General features: G+C 40.6%; 1 protein-coding gene across 1 annotated transcript in view; it reads right to left on the bottom strand.

Moving 5' to 3' along the window:
• LOC129719631 (serine/arginine repetitive matrix protein 2-like) overlaps positions 1-16,328 on the bottom strand; it is a 172,358-nt gene that overhangs the window by 29,709 nt on the left and 126,321 nt on the right. The gene's annotated exons all lie outside the window — the stretch shown is intronic.

Here is a 16,328-nt window from a genome sequence, read left to right as displayed (position 1 = left end):
CTAAAATCGTTCTGATCACAAATACCAAATAGTTTGTCTTGGTCATTACAAGCTACGAACAAATGCTTTTCTAATTTGAATACCTGCGAAGTGGAGATGCCAATATAAATAAGGTTTCATTCCCATTTTTGTTTTCATATTAATCATTGTTCAAAGCGCTCCAATGTCTCAGCAAATAAAAATGCACTGTTAGATAAAACAAATAGAAAAATACCGTAGTCCTACGACGTACGGTCGTGTCTTTGATACACCGCTCATACATTTTTTTATTTATTTTTTCAGGGGACTTTTTTTTCGGAAGGACAAAATTGATATGCAAAAAAAAACAACAATATGGTGGAATCTGAAATGTCTCTCCTGAGCGATACAAACTGGGGAGAACTTTCTTGAAGGAAAGGACACTACGCATAATAACTACACAACATAGCTCACAACAGATCATTTATCGAAAATGGGGAGCATCCAAATAGGTGAATATATTGTGTTTTTTATCGAGTTTGCTTGCATCTTGAAACTAAAAAAATCCAGTCTTACATGTTTGTTCTTTGAATACTATTTGATATCGAATTCATACTTGCGGCTACACCGGAAACGGTTTATATTTGGAAGTACACTTTACATGTTCTGTTATGTGGAAAAAATCATTCATCATAAGTTCGCCAAATATATCCAGTAAATCTAGTATGGTTTTAATCGATAATCAAAAAAGAATCACTCACAATCATTATTCTAAGAGATAACTGAAGTTGTCTCTGTTGTATTGTCTCAACAATGCGCTCCACGCTCTACTTCTATGATTCACCACTCTAATTTCGCTGTGGTGTAAACAGCAAGTGTGTATTTTTTCTGCGAGCGGCAGAAACACAGAACAAAGAACAAAGAAGTGTTGTGCAAAAAATTGGTGCACGAAGTGCTCATGCTGGAGAAGAAGTGCGCGGTAATTTTGAACTCCACTTTTTCCACAAATTACGGAAGATAACAAGCTTAATCAGGCTTAAAAAGTTTCTTGGAACTAACTTTCAAAACCACAAAAAAAAATCTGAGACATTGGTAATACACGCTGCTGCTACGGAGCCCAAATTCCAAATAAACGTAGAATGCGACTGTTATGTTGTAAGCAATTCCGATAGTCTTTTTGCAGTGGGCGTTCACGTTAAAACATAAAAATCATTGTTTTCTTGTTAAAAATGCTGTGATATGCTAATACGTGTGAAAGTAGTTTGAATCCGTTTAAATATTAATAATAAACTGCAAACGGTACACATATTACAGTACAGTTCTTTGAACAGTTTAACAGTGAATTGCTCTTCATGCCATAATTCCCAATTCCAACATTACTTTATCACCTTAAAGCAAGCCGGTTTGACAGGTAAAATGCACCCGCATAGTCCAAACCAACTGTAAGTTGGCATTTTGAATTCTGCATGCCGCTGCATCCATCGAGACTGGAGTAGGTAATATTTTTTTTTATACTGGCCGATGTGTGTGACGACGACGTGCAGCCGTGCAGTTGCTAACTCTTTTTTTTCTTTCCTAATTTCATCGAACAAAGGCCCCATGAATTGAGCAGTGCATTTTATAAAGTTCGGTTTCTCACTTTCCGGCACTGCGCTGCTGTTTTGTCGTTTTATTATTTCGTTTCGCATTGTGCGGAAATTCTCTGTTGTTTTTTGCGTGTGCGAATGCTGCTGACGTGCAAATGACGAATGTTGGTATGTAGGGTATTATTCAAGTATACTCGAGCTGAGTGGCAAATAAAAATGTTGCCTAATCGAATATTGAATATACAATATACGGCGTTCGTGAGCAGAGTTTGAAATTCCAGTACTATCGGATTGGCGCTACCTGATGATAATGCGAAAAGTTCGACATTGTGTGCTTTATTACATGCGCATTGCATAATAAAAGAAGTGAGATGTTCATTTGGTAGTTTGTTGTTGTTTGACATAATCACTTTTTGGTAAAACTAATTGCTCGACTAATTCAATTTATTACTTCAATAACTTGCGAAAAGCTATTTATTTTCCGTCTCTCGAACAAACAAACCAATTCAACAAAGCGATTTTGTTTCTACCTCTGCTAAATCATCAATTCTGCGCAAACAGGCAATTCTATTAGATGTTGAGTTCCTCCCGGAGCATCCCTGTCGGCAGGCACAGCCACAGCAGACGCTTTTTTTTCTACTTTCTCAAAGGTACCAGCGAACAAGGGAAGCGAGCGAGTGTTCATTTTTGCCATTGATTCACTTCCGGTTGGTACTGCGGCCGTGTGGCTTTGGCACCCCGACGCCGCAAGCTGAACCGGTAGGGAAATCGACCACAAAAACCATTTTTCAGGAAGCAACACAAAGGAGTTGGTGTGTTGCATTGAGTGCGATTCTCCCCCCATTTTTTTGTGCGACGAAAAAACTGCAAAAGCCATGAAGCGAGCTGGTAAATTTATTCTCGATTTTTGCGAACCTCAGAGAGAAAAAAATCCTCTATGCACAGGCAGGCTAAAATGAACCTTTGTGTTCCCCATGGCCGATAGTTGAATGTGTCTTTCTTTCACAATGCAATGCAATGATAGGATGCCAAAACGCTCAACCGAAGTGTCATAAACAGATAGTCATTTGGGGGTTTGTTACCGACTTATTGTGATCATTTTCCGTTGATTTTTTTGTCACATTTTACTGTCAAAATAACAAGACAGTAAATAACTAAATGTATAAGCTAGTAAATTGGTGCAGTATGATTGGGACGCAGCATAAAACTGATACGCCAAACTTCTTGCAACCGCTTTCCACACCAAGAAATTCGGAAACTCATCGACCATCGAATTAAGCAATAAATTTCAATTTTTGCCACACTTATAACTACCACGCATCCGCAGCTCCCCGCGGTCGACTTGAAGTTCCAGCCTGAGCGTCGTTCGTTGCAGGTTCCTGTTTTTTGTTCTGCCGGTGATCCTGATTGCACTACATTGCCCGACCGACCTGCACAGTGCATCCGTCGTTGCCTGGGGCCAGCCATAGTTGAATAGAGGTCAGAGCACGGGATGAGACTGTGCAGTGGAAGTTCTCGGCTGATTGTCGAAGATGATTTATCGACTGCGGTGGGGTTCGGTAGCACCGAGTAGCAAAAACTGCACCGTATAGTGGCCGAATTCACAGTGGAGTGTAGGCAGAGCCAAACGAAAGGACAGAGAACGGTTTCGGAAGTGTTGGCTCTTAATATATTTATATCTTGGATTTACAAGGATGAATAATACGGTACCAGATTGCAATTGGCAAATGGAGATTTGTTTTTTTTTCTCTCTCTCACGAAATCCCGTATATTTTTTCGTGGTCCCAGAACAACTTCGAAGTGTCTACAGAAAAGTAAAGAAAATAAAAAGACTCAAGGGCGGAAAGAAGCCTGATGATGTAAATATACCGCTAGCCCACAGAAGAAAATTAACTCTCGACTGATTCAGATCGGAGGTTGTTCGGTCAATGGGTACTGATACCGAGCTTGATTCGTTTGCCAACCACTGATTTGGGTCACTGGAAAATTGGCAAAGTGTAAAATGAGCTTGTCGGCAGAAGCGAATGAAGCTGGGAAGATGCTTCGGTATTTGATTTACAGCAGCGCTGTTATATACATTGTATTCACGTTCGATTCGGGGAAATTTAATTTACTGTGGTATTAAATTAGGAAATGGTTCATCGCTTCGGCTTGAAATTTAATTTTGCTGTAAAATTCTATAGCATTAGAGATATACATGAAATCTGTAATCATTCAACTTGATCTATCGTTTTTCATTTGTATTAAATTTGAAATAAAAATTTATCTTTAAATCAAATATAGAAGCCCCAATATCAGTTTTCACGAATATAATTTATTACTAGTTTGAATTTGATTCGGGAAAACACGAAGCGGTAGAGTACCCTAACTAACACACAGAGAATCCTGAGTCAAAATTCTTCGGTGATCGAATCGTGAAAGGAATCGTTTTGCGATAAGGAAAGAATCTGTTCGAATTGCATATGAAAAACCTCCCCATTGATTTCCTTAGAAACCAAATGCAGAAATCTTTACATTTCATTTTGAAAAATCTTTCGATTTCGCATACACGCATCGTTTTCATATCCGATTTGTACTGGTAATTGGATATATAATATATGAAATTTCATTGTAAAACTGTGATGTTACAGAGTATTATTATACATATAATGTAATTATTAATTTAATATAGGTGATTAAAGCGTTCTGATTTTATATGCAGGGTGCGCCATAACTATTGCAACAAGAAGCAAAGGACCGTTAACCACATTGATGGCAAGCAGGTGAAAACTTTTGAAATAAAAATTATTTATTGAGTGTTATTTATTCAATGTGTCCTCCTTTAGCACAGACAACAGCTTAGAATAAGACTTGACGGCAGTCCGAATGTAATGTTGAAGAGTTTCCTCCCAGCAAATTGAGCAAAGACTTCTTCAACTCGTCCAAACTTGTGTGTTGTCGTGAGCAGGTATTTGCTTCTATCATCCCACAAATCGAGAAGTCCATCACGTTGAGATCTGGCGAGTTTGGAGGCCACTCATCCTGGGTGATGACAGAGGGAAAGTTGTACTTGCACCAGTCTTGAACGGTCTTCTTTGTGTGAGCCGGGGCACCTTCTTGCATGTAGGTCCAGTTTAGATTGTTATTCGTTTTCTGGGCCTAACAAATATCGAGCCGCAAACCGACTTTGCATTTTTGTTGGAATAATTATGGCGCACCCTGTAGGTGACAAAGGCATTATGATTGAAAAAGAAGGACAAAAATTGCCGATTTTCCATGGGTTTACCTTACAGGCACTGACGAAACTACCCATGCAGCATCAACCTTAGTAGCACATGAGTTAGCAGAAAAAAATTGACTGCTCTATTAGCCGAACTCTAACCGTGATAACAAAAACCCAAATTAATCCACCTAGCGGTCAGACTCAGCCTTTCTCATTCAAACTTATTATTTGTAAAAATAGATTTACATCAATGCTTAAATCCAATAAAGGTATATTCACTCTTTGGGTTCCAAAATATCGATATTGTAATTAAAGTATAAAACATGAAATTTGACGTAATGTTAGTGCTTAAGAAATAGCGAAATAAAAGAAATGACTCCTAATTTCGAACAATTTAATCACGAGCGATACCGGAAACGTTCATATAGTACGATACCACATTTAAATCATGTTGAGGCCATATATATTGATCAAAGCAGGTGTTGACCCATATATATTGATCAAAGAATAGTGTTGAATAGTCTTTGATTTTCTTTTTTTTCCAAAACTTTTGAACAGCCAATCAAATTGTTATGAAGTTTGTTATTTGTAAGTTTGTTATGTTGTGATGTTCAAATAAGCCGTGTAATACAGCAAATTACAGCAAAATTTAATAGGGTGTTATGAGGCAGCTAGACCTTTCATTTGATACAAATTCTGTGGAAATCGGGTCAACCATCTCTGAGAAAAGTGAGTGAGTCCAAGTAGTTTTCGGAATATGTTTCTTCTCATAGCTGGATTTCAGATTTTTAAACATTTAGTTTTTGCAATGATTGCTATACCTTTCTAGGAGAAAGGCAAAAAGTGAAATGATAGAAATGACTTTTAATTTTAACTTCAATCCCGAGCGAGGCCGCAAACATTGAAATAGTACAATATTAAATATAAATGATGTTGAGGCCACATATTTTGATCGTAGCTATAGTTTTAAACAGTCTACGGGTTAACGTTTCTTTCTATAACTTTCAAACCACATGTTTAAACATTATGAAATTCATTGTTTGAGGGTTTAAAAGCCCATTTATTTGAATTCAACTATATTCATGGCTTATGAGATATAAGAGCGTTTTTCCCATTCTGACGCAGCGCCAAAACTAAAAGTTTGATTACAATGAAATTCAATAGCAACCTAAGCGGCAAATAGACCCTTCATTTGACACCAAGATAGAAAGAATCGGTCGGACCATCTCTGAGAAAAGTGAGTGCGAAAGAAAGGTGCACATACACACGTACACACCCACACACAAACATATACACCTATACATGCATATATGCAGAAAATGCTTGATTCGTCGAACTGAGTCGAGTAGTATATGACATTCGGCCATTTGGATCATTTTTCTACCTTTTAATTAGCCAGTGATCGTCAGGAGAAAGTCAATATGTTTACTTTCATTAAGTGATTTCACATTTTTATGAACAACGGACAAAGTTACAATCCGATTGCAATGAAATTCAATAGCAACCTATAGGGCAACTAGACCTTTCATTTGACACTAATTTTGTGAAAATCGGTTCAGCCGTCACTGAGAAAAATGAGTGAGTTTAAACAACCTCAGGATAACTTTTCTTTACATAACTTTTGAACCATATGTTCAATCATAACGAAATTTAAAAGTTAAGGGTTCTGGAGACAGCCCGATTGTATGAAACCAGTTTTATTGAAATCGGTTATGTGGTTTCTGAGATATTGATGTTTCTTGATTTTTACATTTTGATACATAACCTCTAAATTAAAAATATGATTACAATGAAATTCAAAAGCAACCTATGGCGCAACTAGACCTTTAATTTGCAATTAATTTTATTAAAATCGGTCCAGCCATCTCTGAGAAAAGTGAGTGAGAAAAAAAAGTTGCACATACACACACACACACACACACACACACACACACACACACACACACACACACACACACACAGACACACACACACATACACACATACATACATACATACAGAAAATGCTCAGTTCGTCGAAAAGGGTCGAGTGGTATATGACATTCGGCCATTGGGACCACTTTTATACCTTTGGTTTTTCCAGTGATTGCTATACCTTTCTAGGAGAAAGGCAAAACAACAACTCATTCAATGTATTCTCCTTTAGCTCAGATAACAGCTTAGGATAAGACTTGACGGCGAACCAAATGTCATTTTGAAAATTTTCCTTCCAACAAATTGAGCAGACTTCTTCAACTCGTCCAAACTTGTGTGTTATCGTGAGCAGGTATTTGCTTCTTACATCCCCCTAATCGAGAAGTCCATCACGTTGAGATCTGGCGAGTTTGGAGCAGAGTTTCTTGCATGTAGGTCCAGTTTAGATTGTTATTCGTTTTCTGGGCCTAACAAATATCGATCCGCAAACCGACTTTGCATTTTTGTTGGAATATTTATGGCACACCCTGTAGGTGATAGAGGCATTATGATTGAAAAAGAAGGACAAAAATTTCCGATTTTCCATGGGTTTACCTTTCATGCACTGACGAAACTACCCATGCAGCATCAATCATAGTAGCACATGAGTTAGCAGCAAAAAATTGACGGCTCTATTAGCCGAACTCTAACTGTGATGACAAAAAAAAAGTGAAGCTACTCCGTTCAGAAGTGTGCGTGTGCCATGAACGGTACCACGCCGCGTCCAAAACGGACATCGTGCGGCACTTTTCCGGACGTCGGATATGGCCATTCCGGCATCTACAACATGTTGGTATTATTGGACAGGAATTGGAGCATCGAAAGAAAGCACGGTTCCGGACGGCCAATGACCCCGAGCGACAAGAAACCCCGTGGGATGTTGAAGAGGAAAACCGAAGGAAAAGTGGTTATATCGCTGCATGCGTTTGACTGGGAGGTTGATGCATGCGGCACCTGGCCAGCATGGACATGCATGTCAGGAAGCGGAAGCCACTTCGGCCTTGAGCTGACTGGTAAGGTAAATAAGGAAGGCCTAACAGCCAAAAATGGTAGAATACTTTCGGAATCGGAATGATGTCCTGAGACTGAAAATGGATTCTAGATAACATTTTTATATTTTAGGATGCTGACTCCCAGTTCGTCTGGTGTCGTTCACTGGACGTTATCCCGATTTCGGAAATACCAATATTGGGTGGTATTCGGCCATTTTGTTTATTTTGCAGAGACCAGGAATTCGCCGTTTTGGAATCCAAAATAACCGTTGAAGTCATTTTCGGCCTCTGGACGTCGTCCCGATTCCAGAAATACTAATGGGTATTCGACGGTTGGGTGGTACTCAACCATATTAGGTTATTTTACAGAAACCGGAGGTCACCATTTCGGAATCCAGCAGAGCATCTGGAGTCGTTTCTAGGTCTCTGGGCATCATCCAGATTCCGGAAAACCCCATGTTGAGCAATATTAGGCCATTTTAAGTTGTTTTCCTCAAACCGGAAGCAGCTATTTTAATCCAAAATGGCGTCTCTGGTCATTTTCCGGTCTTTGGGTGTCATCCCTGTTCCGAATATGCGAATATGTTGGATGGCGTTTGTCCTTGTTTCATTTAAATAATTTTTATAGCCACAAGAAAAATTCTGTTATGGAAGTACCATTTCAAAGGCATATTACCAAAATGCCCATACAAACCATACAAACGGCCTGCAAAAGTAATTTTCTGAACTTTGAACCGATAACTGTAAGATTTTGTCAAATACTCACAAAATTCCTTAGTTTCGGAATTTATCCCCGGTAAATCAGATTCCCAGTAAACAAAGAACTCTTTCGGAACACGAATGTGTTCGTCCGGCTGTTTCCAATTCTGAAAATCCTTCGAAGTGAAAGCTTTCGAATGGGACGGATTCTCATTACACGATTTTTATTCAATAATTTTGCTCCCATAGACACGGCCGTCTTGAGGGTTCTTTTTCAGGATTTATTGTCGGGGACCACGATTCCAATGTGAGGCATCCTAGGAAATTAAAAATCGAAGAGAAATTGCTTGATGAGGTTCCATGAAGGAACAGCTTGCTTCGGTATTACGAGTTACCCGTCAAGCCATTTCCAACAATTGTATGCTTTAGAAATGATTCAAAACCAAAGAATTTGTGTTTCTTTAGTTTGAATCCAAAGAACGTAGAGTGTCATGTTTTCGTGTGTTCATAACTGCTCCAGCGACAAAATAGAAAGGAGTTTCTTTATCGAATCGTGACAGATGATAGCGGCCAGATCCATCCTTTCTCATTCAAAATTATTATTTGTAAAAATAGATTTACATGAACGCTTAAATCCAATAAAGGTACATTCACTATTTGGGTTCTAAAATATTGATGTTGTAATTAAACTATAAAATATGAAATTTGACGTACTGTTAGTGATTAAGAAATAGCGAAATAAAAGAAATGGCTGCTAATTTTGAACAATTTAATCACGAGCGATACCAGGAACGTTCAAATAGTACAATATGACATTTAAATTATGTTGAGGCCAAATATTTTGATCAAAGCAGGTATAGTTTTAAATAGTCTTCGAATTCCTTTTCATCCCATAACTTTTGAAACACATATCAAATTGTTATGAAGTTTGTTATTTGTAAGTTTGAGAGATGTGTCGCTCGTATGACACTAGTTATGTTCAAATAAGTCATGTAATCTTTGAGATAATAGACTTTCGTTGTTTTAATAACTTAATACATAACGGTTGCTTAAGTTCGATTATAAACAAATGTAATGAGAACTTTGAAACCACGTGTTCAATCATAATTAATCAGTTAACTCTTAACTAGCCCGTTCATCTGATATCAATATTTTTCAAATCGGTTGTGTAGTTTCTGAGATAATGAAGTTTCATGATTTTCTCATTTCGATACATAACAGACGAAGTTACAGTCCGATTACAGTAAAATTTAATAGGGTGTAATGAGGCTAGACTAGACTAGCCTCATAACAACCTATTATAAAAAGCTAGCTGGAGCAAATAGACCTTCTATTTGACACAGATTTTATAAAAATCGGTTCAGTCATCTCTGAGAAACATGAGTGAAATTAAACTGTCTTCAGAACACGTTTCTTTTTATATCTTTTGAACCACATGTTATAATATATTTATAAAATTCAAAAGTATACCCTTAGGTAGCCCGTTCATTTGAAACCAATTCTGTTCAAAACGGTTGTGTAGTTTCTGAGATAATGATGTTTCATGATTTTTACATGTTGATACATAACTTCTAAACTAAAAATCCGATTGCAATAAAATTGAATAGGGTCTTATGGGAAAAATGGCAAGGCCGCTGGGAAGGACGGTATCCCGGCAGAACTTCTAATAGCAGGAAGTGAGCGGCTGTACTATGCGATCCACCAGATAATACAAGGATCTGGGCGAATGATCAAATACCGAACAAATGGTTGGAAGGTCATATGCCTTATCTATAAGAAGGGCCATCGATTGGATTGTTGCAACTATTTAGGCATAACGTTGCTCAACTCCGCATATAATGTGCTCTCCCGTATCCTGTTCTTCAGATTGAGACCGTTAACGGAATCCTTTGTTGGCGAATACCAGGCTGGTTTTCGACAGGGGCGTTCCACGACGGATCAAATCTTCACCCTGCGACAGATCCTCGATAAGTTCCGGGAGTACAACTTATCGACTCACCATCTTTTTGTGGACTTCAGGGCGGCATACGACTCAGTGAAAAGAAACGAGCTGTGGCAGATCATGCTGGAACACGGTTCGTAACGTTGGATGTATTGAAGCAGGGGGATGCGCTCTCCAACTTACTGTTCAACATCGCAGTACGAAGAGCAAACGGGGAAAGAAACGGTACGATCATCACGAAATCTCACATGCTTCTTGGTTTTGCGGACGACATCGATATCATCGATATCAACCGTAAGACTGTGGAGGAGGCCTTCGTACCTTCTAAGAGGGAAGCAACGAGATTGGGACTTGTCATTAACTCTGTCAAAACGAAGTACATGATAGCTGGCAGGGAGCGTGGGAGTCTCCATGGTGTTGGTGCTGAGGTGGTGATAGAAGCGGAACGATTTGAAGTGGTTAACGAATTCGTTTATCTTGGTACGCTTGTGACATGTGACAACGAAATGAGCCGTGAAGTGAGACGACGAGTTGCAGCTGCAAACGGCCTACGTAACCAGATAAGGTCCCGTAGTTTGCAAACTCGCACAAAACTAGCGCTGTATATGACGCTGATACTCCCAGTGGCCCTTTACGGACATGAAGCATGGACGCTGAAAAAAGCTGATCGACGAATGCTCGGAGGTTTTGAGCGTAAAGTTCTGCGATCGATACTTGGCGGTAAACTGGAAGATGGAGTGTGGCGTAGACGCATGAATCACGAGTTGTACCAGGTATACAAACATGCTGATATAGTGAAGGTTATACAGCGGGGCAGGCTTCAGTGGGTTGGACATGTAGCCAGAATGCCTGACGAGAGAGCCGCCAAAACTATCTTCAGTAGAGAACTAGGAAGAGGCCGTCGACTCCGTGGTAGGCCTCGCAAGCGGTGGATGTGCGCGGTGGAAGAAGATGCAGATGACGATCTGCTGGTGTACGAGGAGACTGAGAACGGCTGCCCAAGACAGAAGAAGCTGGACATCTCTAATTCGTTCTGCCCTAGACCGGTGAACGGTCCGTTAGCTAACAAAGTAAGTAAGTAAAGTAAGGGTCTCATGGGACAACAAGACCCTTCATTTGCAATTAATTTCATGAAAATAGGTCCAGCCATCTCTGAGAAAAGTGAGTGAGAATAAAAAGTTGCATATACACACACACTCATACACACAAACACACAAAAACGCTCAGCTCGTCGAACTGAGTCGATATATGGGTCATTCCATACGATGTGACCACGAAGAAGTACAAACTTGGACACGACCATCACAGAATTTGCTGAAAGTTGGGAGAATTATTCATCTACTGTCTCTTTGGAAAAATCCCAAATTTGGTGTCGATTGGAATACCTACCGCTCTGTAGGACCCCCCTCTTTATTGCAAAGTCACGCAATTTTTGTCCAAATTTTTTTTTTTTCTTTTTCTTACAATTCATAGACGTAAGATGTCCGAAAACTACTGATAGACGATTTTTGAAGAAAATAAACCAAGGAACGCAGAAAAAATTGAACTTTTGACCGGAAGTGTTGCCAGATAAATTATTTTTGTATTTGAAAATTAAGTTTACATTTTTCGGCAAATGAATTTGATAACTTCATCGTGTTCCTTGGAAAATTTCATATACGAAACAACTATCATCACGAGATAATATGAGCCAATCTCGAGATATAATTTTTTTACGAAAAATGTTGTAAATTTCGTAATTAATTTTTTTACAATTTATATACGTAAGACACCCGAAAAATAGTGATAGGTGAATTTTGAAGAAAATAAACCAAGGAATCCAGAAAAAACATTGTTTTTGGCCGGAAGTGTTGCCAGATAGATTATTTTTGTATTTTAAAACTAAATTAGCATTTTTCGGCAAATGCAACTAATTTTATTTTCATTCTGTGCCGAACACGCATCAGTATCGGACGTGTTTGGTGATTGCTCCGATAGAATATAAAACAAAAGACGTGTGAACAAGTGTTGGCATTGTTTGCCTGGTCGAGTGAAATAAATCCGGGTTCAAGGTCGCGCCTTTGTGCAACTGTTTCGCATCGTGACTGCCAGCTGGTGCGTAAGCCGATTTGGCTGCTGGCTGAATTGTGCTACAGCAGTGGACGAGACACAAAAGAGGAAAAAGAAGAAGCCATCAGTTGACAGTTGAGTTGTATCGCTGTGTGGAGTGATCTCACACCTGGCTCGCTGCTGGTGGCTGTTTGGTGCTGCTGTATTGGTGCTGCTGGCTGTAACGGCTGCAACTTCGAACGATCGGACAACCAACCTTACTGGAAGGGAGAAGTAAAAAGGTACGTGCTCTTGTCGGCGCTAGTGCGCTAGACTTAGCGGGATGGATGTAGATCCCTCGCCTCCCGCGCCACCATCCCCGAACCCCTCTGACCCTGACCCTTCTGATACCCCCTCCCCTGTTCATTCTTCAGTCCCCCCTCGCCCCAGGCTTTACCCAGACGGAGCCCAGGGCAGCTATACTGTCTATTTTCGCCGAAGGCGGGACCGAAATCGAAACAGTTGAACATCTTGCAGATTTCTAAAGACCTGACGGAGGAGTACAAGGGCGTGACCGAAATTTCCAAGGTCCGGCCTAACAAGCTCCGTGTCGTGGTCAGTAACCTGAAAGAGGCCAACGATATAGCTTGCTCTGAGCTCTTCACACGCGAGTATCGCGTTTACATACCCGCACGAGACGTGGAGATCGACGGTGTCATAACCGATTCGAGTCTGTCGGTCGAGTGTATATTGCAAAATGCCAAAGGGTGCTTTAAGAACAACACATGTCCCGATGTAAAGGTGCTCGACTGCAAGCAACTGCGGTCAGCATTGATCATCGGTGGCAAAACAGTATACACTCCGTCAGACTCGTTTCGAGTTACGTTCGCCGGGTCAGCACTATCAAGCCTAGTCTCGATCCACCGGGTTCATCTCCCTGTGCGATTATATGTGCCTCGCGTCATGAACTGCCTGAATTTAGGCCACACCGCCGCCTACTGCTGCAATAAGGCACGTTGTGGCAAGTGTGGGGAGAATCATGCGGATGATTCCTGCAGTAAAAATGCTGAAAAATGCATTCACTGTGGGGAGAGTCAGCATGAGCTCTCGACATGTGCGGTGTACATGCAGCGCAGGGATAAAATAAAGAGGTCTCTCAAAGAGCGTTCGAAGCGTTCTTACGCTGAGATGCTGAAGAAGACCGTTACCACTTCTCCCATTACATCAAACCCTTTTGATCTGTTGTCCTCTGATGAAACCGATTCTGACGATTCACCAGCGGGAACATCTTACGCCAATCCTGGGGAGTCTAGAAAGAGGAAAAATATTTCCTCTCCTAAACTTCCCAGAAAAGGTCCTAAGATTTCTCAAAGTGAAATGAAAGTTACAAACAAACGAAACAGTGCTGCGGAAAACCGAAGCAAACTCCTCCTGGGCTTGCAAATTTAAAGTCCCAGAAGGAGTTCCCAGCACTGCCAGGAACATCTAAAACCCCAGTTGTTCCTTTTGCACATCCAGTTGGTGAAACAAACTCTGGATTAGTGAAATTTTCTGACATTGTGGACTGGATTTTCGAAACTTTCAATGTACCCGATCCAATTAATATTTTTCTTACAGCATTCCTCCCAACAGTTAGATCATTTTTGAAGCAGTTGACTGCCCAATGGCCCCTCCTTGCAGCGATTGTATCCTTCGATGCCTAATTCAACTGCGTATATGAAGGATTCTATCTCTGTCTTACAGTGGAATTATAGAAGTATTTTACCAAAAATTGATTCGTTTAAAGTTTTGATAAATAAAAACAAATGCGATGCATTTTCCCTTTGTGAAACTTGGCTTACTTCAAATATTGATCTCAACTTCCATGATTTTAATATTATTCGCCTTGATCGAGACACCCCATATGGAGGAGTACTTTTAGGGATTAAAAAGTGCTATTCTTTCTATCGTATTAACCTCCCCTCGATTCCAGGCATCGAAGTTGTCGCATGTCAAATGACAATACATGGAAAAGAGCTTTGTATTGCCTCAATATATATTCCTCCCAGAGCACAGGTTTGTCAACGGCTGCTCTTTGATTTAATAGAACTTCTTCCCTCGCCACGTTTGATTTTGGGAGACTTTAACTCTCATGGCGTGGCTTGGGGATCCCCTTACAATTATAACCGCTCCTCTTTAATCTATAACCTTTGCGATGACTTCGACATGACTATTTTAAACAACGGCGAAATGACACGTATCCCGAAACCTCCTGCGCGCCCAAGCGCTTTGGATCTATCCTTATGTTCGAGTTGCCACGGTTGGATTGCACATGGAAGGTAATCCTCGATCCTCACGGTAGCGACCATTTGCCTATTCTTATTTCAATTAATAACGGGTCAACTCGCATGCGACCAATTGACATTCCGTAGACCTCACACGGAATGTCGATTGGAAGTTATACGAGGAAATGATTTCAAAAGCGGTCGATTCGATTCAACATCATCCACCACTTGAAGAATACAACCTCCTCGCGGGCTTGATTCTCGACGCCGCGTTGCAAGCCCAAACGAAGAAATATCCCGGCGTAACGATCAAAGAACGGCCTCCCACTCCGTGGTGGGACCAAGAGTGCTCCGATGTCTACACGCAAAGATCCGACATGTTTTTGGCCTCCCAGAAGGGAGGTATACCTGGCGACTATTTACGGTAGCTTCGGAGCTTGAACTATTTACGGTAGCTTCGGAGCTTGATACCAAGCTTAAAAGTTTGGCTGAAGCAAAGAAACGCGGATATTGGCGTCGGTTCATGAACGAGACGTCGATGGAGACATCGATGAGCACTCTTTGGAACACAGCCCGAAGAATGCGGAATCGCGTAACGGTCAACGAAAGCGAGGAGTCTTCAAGTCGGTGGATATTTGATTTTGCCAGGAAAGTATGTCCGGACTATGTTCCTAAGCAAAACATTGTTCGCGATGCGTCTCCGGGCCACGACGCGATAGAATCACCTTTTACGATGGCAGAATTTTCAGTTGCCCTCCTATCCTGTAACAATAACGCGCCTGGGTTAGATAGAATCAAATTCAACTTGTTGAAGAATCTACCCGGCAATGCCAAGAGGCGCTTGTTGAACTTGTTCAATAAGTTCCTGGAGCAAAACATTGTACCGCAGGATTGGAGGCAAGTGAAGGTGATCGCCATCCAAAAACCAGGGAAACCAGCTTCTGATCACAACTCTTATAGGCCGATTGCAATGCTATCCTGTATCCTATACTCCGATGATACTAAAATGATACTCCGTCGTTTAGACCATTGGGTCGAATCAAATGGCCTACTATCGGATACTCAATTTGGCTTCCGCCGTGCCAAAGGGACGAATGATTGTCTTGCGTTGCTTTCAACAAATATTCAGCTGGCGTATGCTCGCAAAGAACAAATGGCGTCTGCATTCCTGGACATTAAGGGGACTTTTGATTCCGTTTCTATTGACATTCTTTCGGGTAAACTTCACCGGCAAGGATTTTCTCCAATTTTAAACAATTTTTTGCACAATTTGTTGTCCGAAAAGCACATGCATTTTACGCATGGCGATTTGGCAACTATTTGAATTAGCTACATGGGTCTTCCCCAGGGCTCATGTTTAAGCCCCCTTCTTTACAACTTTTATGTAAATGACATCGACGAATGTCTGGCAAATTCATGCACGATAAGACAACTTGCAGACGACAGTGTAATCTCTGTTACAGGAGCCAAAGCTGCCGATTTGCAAGGACCATTGCAAGATACCTTGGACAATTTGTCTGCTTGGGCTTTACAGCTAGATATCGAATTCTCTCCGGAGAAGACTGAGATAGTAGTTTTTTCTAGGAAGCATGAACCTGCTCAGCTTCAAACACAATTAATGGGTAAAACGATTTCTCAGGTTTTGGTACACAAATATCTTGGTGTCTGGTTCGACTCTAAAGGCACCTGGGGTTGTCACGTAAG

Source organism: Wyeomyia smithii, chromosome 2 (assembly GCF_029784165.1).
Source record: "Wyeomyia smithii strain HCP4-BCI-WySm-NY-G18 chromosome 2, ASM2978416v1, whole genome shotgun sequence".
Taxonomy (NCBI): Eukaryota; Metazoa; Arthropoda; class Insecta; order Diptera; family Culicidae; genus Wyeomyia; species Wyeomyia smithii.
Note: the sequence above shows the minus strand (reverse complement) of the source record. Positions and strands in the feature narration are given on the sequence as shown.